The sequence below is a fragment of the Phoenix dactylifera genome, chromosome 6 (genome assembly GCF_051530095.1).
Source record: "Phoenix dactylifera cultivar Ajwa chromosome 6, Ajwa_hap1_PhDact_Kaust_v1.1, whole genome shotgun sequence".
Taxonomy (NCBI): Eukaryota; Viridiplantae; Streptophyta; class Magnoliopsida; order Arecales; family Arecaceae; genus Phoenix; species Phoenix dactylifera.
This window is the reverse complement of record NC_143195.1, coordinates 27,159,492-27,167,319: the sequence shown is the minus strand read 5'-3', so window position 1 is coordinate 27,167,319 and position 7,828 is coordinate 27,159,492.

The window sequence follows — 7,828 nt, the reverse complement described above, 5'->3', positions numbered from 1 at the left end:
GTATAAAAAGATCAGCACAAAAAATTTATAATATTGGTCTTTCCATTATTCGACATAAGATGTAATCCAACCAACAGCATTATTAATATTTCTATAAACATATGAGAAGGACGAGCGCATCATTTTCCAACAATCCTATAATAATAGATGTAGACTTCATCAGCAAAAGATGGATGAGAAAGCTACTTAACAAACTGTCGTAGAATCTAAATTATTTAGAAAAAAATCCATATAAAAAAAAAGTCCAAATGGAAAGTGAATTGAATTCATGTGGTTAGGTAATGCTCTTTTTATTAATATGCCTCCTACCTAGTTTGACCTAGCTTTAATGCAGTTTAATCTGAAGCCAACTTCTTTTTTTTCTTTTGTGGAAGGAACTTACATTATTTTTAGCTTAAGTATGTACAAAAATATTAAAACTATCTTTAGAATTTTAACAGCTTCAATTTCAGTCATTAGACTGCGCATGTGTTTCATGGTTACTTTAAAATGAGTCCCTTCTGAATGAATAAGAAACACACCAAAAAAAAGTTTGGATGTTTGATATTCTATCAAGGCCATATGCTTTCCATTCCGTAGAAGAGCATTCCATGTATCAAAAAAATTCATGCTTTCCATTTTCTTATATGGAAAAATTTTTGATATATTGCGAATGAGGTTAAGCAATTTATTAAAAGCATGCATGATTATCTAAAAATTTTAAAAATTTATTTTACTTTAAAATTAATTTTATATTATTTTTATATTGAACTTTTTTTATTTTTATAAAATTATTTTATTTTTTTTAAATAATCAAATATAATATACTCTAATCTTTTTTAATAAATAATAAAAATAAACAAACAAACAAATCCTCTTCTACCAAAATAACAGCCAACGATCTTAGATTTTTACAATGGCTCACCAACCACGTCCAAAGATATCATTATTGAGGACCCCACCCAAAATCGAACACAAAAGTTGTGCACGTAACAAAGAGGCTTCTTCCCTGGGCCCCGCAAAGACTTTATCCAAATGGGACGTGGTCATAGCCTGTTCCAACAAATAAAACAACACCCGCGGCAGGACGAATCTTAATGAATTCAAGGTTCAGAAGCACTAATCTCAATGACTGACTGATGATTCATCTAAACCAAGAATTAAGTCTCAGCCAGGAGGATTAATGGGCAGGGGAAAGAAAATCCTAGCCGGATCTTAATCATGTCGAAGCCCATCAAGTAGGTTAATAAGTTAAAGATATATTTCTGAATCATGTTTGATATGAATAAAATAAAATCTTGGTTGCACTACTCCTAGTTAGCCAAATTTGTGTGCATTTGCATGCGCCAAATATTTAGGCATAGCCATAATAATCTTCTTTTCCTTCTTCTTCTTTTAATATAAATTTTGAAACATTTACATGATGCATGAGTAATAAATTAATAAAGTTCTTTTTTTCCCCATTAAGCCAAAAAATAGCCAATTCACCTTATCTTATTTCAAAACAATTTTCGAGAAGATGAATGACATTTTTATTAAGTAAAATGCAACTTTTGAGTCTACTGCTCCATATATTGTTAGAAGGGACAATCGGAATGAATGTATCTCCAACACAATAGAAACATTGTATCGGTCATCACCAAGGAAACACTTATACCATACAATTTCATTACATTTGATTTAATTAATATTCGTTATGCAAACTATTGTCCCCAATAGTTAGTTTGTCTTCCATTTTCCTTCATTGAGAAAGATATTGTTGAAATAAGTAAATTCTTTTTTGTCATGCTTCTTCAAGATATTTATAACATTGTATTTTAATTATGTCTTACAGACTTACCATTAAACTGATATAATTCATTAATTGCTTTGCTTAGAGATCTAAATCATATTATGAGTAACAAAATAATGGAAAATGTTTCTCATTGGAAGGGATCGAGTGCTTCCCTTCCTCTTTCATTTAGAAAGATAAAAATGAAGTGCTTCAAAGCGTGTTAACTAATTTGATGTTTTGTATTAAAAATATTATTGACCCACTTCAAAAATTACCCAAAATTCACAATGTGGGGCCTGAGTTAAGTGTCATGAGGACTAGGGATATATTTAATGTTCTACGTCACTATTAGCTTTTCTTATGCAAGTACCTTTTAGGATGCACTACAAGCTTTGCCAATAACTAGTAATTGGAGATAATACCTTTCATTGGTTATGACTTATGGCGATATCTTATTATTATTGAGTAATAGTTAGGTCATACAAGATTGTGCATACCGTGGGACGTGGGTTATGATTTAATTATATGTTTAGTTGATTACTAGTGGTTGTGTTCTTCAGATATGCATACATATAACCAAACGGTGGGAAGATGATGGTGATATGGTGTACCATGAAACCAATTTACAAGTCCATAGTTTTCTTCCTCTGACAATTAAGGTCAGGTGTTTTGTCAAAGTCCAAGTCAAATTTGTATGCTTGGTTGAATGGCAACCTTTCAAATAGGGAGCTATTTTAGTTCCTTCATTTTGCCTTGTCAAAATGTCCAAGATATGTCATACTATATCCGTTCGATATTAATATATAATATAAAAATTGTATGGGCATGCCATGCGCCGAACCAACCCTATATCGAACATATCGATACAGTAACAAAATAGTACTAGTATAAAATCCGATACTTGCCTGCTTGTAAATATGACTATCATAACTCTCTTTCCATTCTCAAAGGCTAAGCATATACTCCAAGAGGCAGAGATTTACGGATCAGTGCACTATCATTACAAGCCAAAACTCGAATCTAGGTCATTAGTAACAACTCTCAATGCCAGTCAGCTGCACTAAGTGACGCCCTCCTATAGATGTTTATGTATAGGATTCATGGCTCATTTTATCATAACAATATCTGAGTAGGATTATGAATTTATGTGGAACAAAGGTGGAATCACCATTTAGGAATTGAATAGACTTCAGTGGAAGCTGTGAAATTTCTGACAAAATTGTGAAATAGGTCCAATGTGAACTTTGAATTGGTACATTGGCAATGCTTCTTTAATATGAATACTTTTGACTGTTTACTATATTACTTTTCATGAGGGGAACATCTAGAAGAGTCGTTTCTATGAGACGTAGATCAGATATACTGCAACATATGGCCATGCACAAGAACATCATTGAGAATGAATTAGGTCTGCAAGCCATGAACCAACCCAACTAAGGGGATCAATTGGAAGAGGCATGCTATTTAGGTAAAACTTAAGAAGGGAGAACTTAATAAGTTATAAAATTTGGGTTTATGTTTGAAAACTTACACATGACGTAGATGTTGCAAAGGACACGGTGTATGGTGCCTGTACAAGGAACATTGGAATTTGTAGTGCACCAACTTCGTGGTAAATGGGCTGTCGATATGGGTCACATTCAAGAATCCAATGGGTTCACTAAGGTTCCAAAGGCCCATAAGTGGGATAAAGAAGGCTCTTTGGCAATCCTAAGGTGGGTGCAGGATGCTTAACGGTAATTTTGAGTTTTTTTTTTCTTTTTCTTTTTCTGTTGAATGGATATGTTATATAATTTTGGTGCAAATACATTCATGTAAGTCAGAGGACAAAAGATCCTGGAATTCAGCAAGAATAGAAAGCAGCAAGAAAAGGAGTCCTAAAGAACTCCCTTTATGTAATTAGCCATATAGGTGGCTACTTAATCAGTTGCGTTATTTATTCCTCTATATACATGGGTCATCTCAAAGAAGTTTATGGTGAAACCTATCCTTCAGATGTTGTGAAGATGGGCATCCAAATTTGACAACCAATTAACTGCAATTTTGATTCACCCTCCAACATGAATCATTCCAATGAGAGAGCTATTTGGCTTGTGGGAGGGGCTCATAAAAGCCACCACAGTGCTAAGGCAACCTATAGCCATAAAGGAGCAATTAGAACTCTAATTAATGAAGCCAGCTTCGACATGAGCTCCATTGTTAAGTACACGAAGTTAATCTTGAGAGAGTGAGGGGTTACTAGCTCCTAGGTGAAATGAATCACAAAGAAAAATAGATATAGAAACTATAGGATAAGAGCAATAAATATCTTTGCTATCAAAGACCGCCATAGATTTTTTTTCTTGCTATCAAAGACTTATCAATGGCTATAGCTCATTTGAGCTCTGAAGCTTATGGAGAAGCTTTCATCAAAACCAGCCAAGAGCTTCAGCGAGTACTCTAGAAAATATGCTCATTCCTAGCTAACCAAATATGATAGGCAATATAACAAATAAGAATCACCTCACTCCCGTACTTGTTTCTTGAAGATCTTTTTTTAGATACTGGAGAAAAGTTTCTAATGAGAGATGAGATAGTAGCTGCATTAAGGACAAGAGCTGACCTCCACACCTACGCCGCCATCTAACATTTGAGGAGGACATGTGTATTCAACTCCTCCACACTCAAACAAAGATCACAGAGAGAGGATATATGCAAGCCATGCCCATGAAGAATATTACAACAAGTAAGATGGTACCATACAATTTTCTAGAGGAACAGTGCAATCCTAGCAAATACCGATCTTTCAAACCCAAGAGACACTTTGGATTGAGGAAGGGATTAATTAAAAGTAGTAAAGGTCTCTTGCTTTAACATCAGCACAGGAAGAAATACCTAACCCAAGTTTATCAAAATTGTCGAAGACTAGAATCACCATTAATGCTATTTTTTCAACAAAACTTAACGAATAAAGGTAGTGTTCCACTTTCTTTCTCTTGTTATAAATAGGTCTTTGACTGATTTATAAGTTATCTAGAGTGCTAACATCTACCATCATAGGCCAACATTTAAGTGGAATGGAGGAAATCTAAAGATCATGGAGAATATTTATAGATCTCCCATCTCCTTAGATCGTCTGAGGTTGGAAAGTATAATAGGTGCATAAGAGCAAATTATTTTTCAATATAGAAGAATTAGTCTAGGCCAATGAAGGAGGAGAGGATGTGGACCAAGAGCCATACTTTGCTCACATGAATGAGCACCATGAGTTATCAGCGTCTAGTACAAATCTAGCCATATTTTAGCCATCAAGTCCTCATGTCTCGCTACCAACAAAGGTATCTTTAAGCCTCCAAGTTGGGTTGATTAACAAAATTTATCCTAGGCTAACAGATGAACTTTTCTAGAGTTGCCAGTTGAGCCCCACTAAAAAGTTTCTCATGACTTGGTTAAGCTTCTTGAGAACACCTTTAGAGATAATAGAGCTAACCATTAAATAGATGGCTAAAGCAGAGAGCATCGACCTGATGAGGGTAACTCTGTCCATCATTGATAAGACTTCCTATTTCCAACCCACAAGTATGTCGAGAAACTTCTATAGTAGTAGATTGCACTCAGAAGTGGTTGGCCCATTCCTAGTAGTAGATACTACTAGGTATTGCCGGATGTCATTCGATTCCATGATTTGCCAGTAGTCCTTTATCGATGCTCCACCATTAGATTTATTCTTGGCCTGAATCTTATTGCAAATTTGCTTATGTTCACTCATTGACTAGAGGCTTCACAGCACTCTTTGATGATATCTGCTAGCACTATGGCATTACATAAGCTATCCCGAGCAATCAATATGTCATCATCAGTGAAGAGAAGATGTGAAATTTGAGGAGCTAAGAGAATCAATTGATAAGTCGATGAAAAATCATCACTTATATAACTTTCAGCATCCGAGAGAGAGCACCTGCACAAATTATACATATGTATGGTGATAAGGGACACCCTTGTCTCAAAACGATGGTTGAGTGAAAGATCTCCATTTGCATGTCATTAATCGATAGAGCAAAGAATGGGAACACCATGCAACCACGCACGCACCCATCTGATCTAGTCCTCATGAAATCCTATATGTCAAAGAGAGCTGAATAGAAAGTTCCATCTAACTCAGTCTTCTACATGTTCCATATCTAATTTTATAGCTATTTAGCTTTGCCGGTGTGGGTCTCTTCCAATTTGTATATTATTTTATGAGCTAGTAAAATGTTATCAGATATACATCGACCCCTAATGAAAGTTAGTTGCTCTGGACTAATTAGAGAGTTCAACATTGGCTGCATTTTATTCACAAGAATTTTAGCAATGACGGACTGGGTGAGAAGCAAGGATATAATCTCTTCATCGAGAAAATTGATATAAACTAATAGTGATATAAACTAAACACAATTAGTACAAGCTCTCTTTTTTCTCTTTTAATTTTTATAATATAATTTTTTTTTCAATAAACTGATTCTGCTTCACCATATGCTTGAGAGGAACTCTAGTGGCAACAATCACCATTACAAATAATTGATACTTTGTATCAGCTATCTCAGATCCCATAGTACATGACATAAATCTCTTATAGAAAATTTGTTTTAAAAGACCTAATTCACCACTTGGAAAAATACTCTTATCAAACAATATCATAATAGATCAATGGTTAACTATTGATCCACTTATGGAAGAATTTCTATTAACAATCTAGTGATTTGTTAGGGAGACTTGATGAAAATGTGTCGTTTCAGTATTGCTCTAGCTAGAATATACCTTGAGGATGGTATACTAATTACTTGGGATTGCTATCTCCTCTCCTTTCTTCTTTTTTCTTCTTTTTCTGTGAAAACACCAACACTTACATTCCAATTAAGGGTGAGACAGCAGTTAAAAAAGTGAAAGAGATGGACCGGAAAAGAAGGAGAGAAAGAGAGAGACAATAGAGAATTATTACCTAAGAGAAGAGATGAAGGTCTAGACTTGGTGTTTGGAGGAAAGAAGGAAGAAATAAAGAAAGATAGAGAGAGAAGGGAGAGATATTAGAGGAATAGAACACTCCGTGCTCTACAGAAGATTAAAAAGATACAAGGGAGGTGGGGAAGTATGACTTCTCATCCTTCCATAAGAGAAAATAAGAAGGTGAGAAAGTTCGATTTAGGTCGGAGTCCTCCCCTCTCCTGCTTATCCTTCCACTTTTATTTGAAAAATGATGTGCCATCCGACTTCTAACCATGAATAAGCATAAAATCAAATATGGATCTAATTTCACAGGGATAAAATAAAAATTTTATTCTAGAAATATATTAGTAAAGTTGTACTTAAATTGGTTGGACTATGGATACTAATAAGCCACTCTATTGAAAAAGATGTTTCACAAACTTGATCTAATGTGAAGAATTTTAGAGAGAAGCAAAACTCGTGTTCACAAAGAGCAAAGGTTTACTGGTAGCAACTTAATGAGAAACAAAAACAAATAAAGACATAATAGGACTGCTGTGAGGAGTTGATAGCTTATTTGACAGGAGACTTAGTAAGGTGGGCCAGCATAAAACCTAGTCCACACAGAGAGCATGATCTTGCTCGTCGATTATGAGTTAGCATGGTTGTAAGCAGTTGATATATTATGAGAAATTTATATGGTAATAAGTTAACAAGGAAGAAATTTATGAAGCACAAAAATTGAAGATCTTCTTTAGAACATTGTGTTATTGATGTTTAAGAAAAGATGCATAAGTGAAATTTATGAGACATCAGTTTGTTGTTAAGTAGAAAGTCAATGTGGATAATATTTGCATCGTGAGCTCATACCCCTATCTAAGGTGGTTTCAGTTTTAAGAATTCATGCAAGATTACTTGAGAAAGGTAAAATTGGGTTTTAGCCTGTGGTCTCTAGTGGGTTGGGCTTTCATGAGCAGGCTTAGGCCTCGTTGGTGGGTCTGGTAGGCAATAATGTTGGTCCAAAGGTTGTTGAAGACCAAGGTCGCCCACGTTTAAGACCATGGGGAAAGTGCAAAGGTTAAGGATGCAGGTTGAAGTTGAGAGATTTTAACATACTTGATTTCTTGCAGC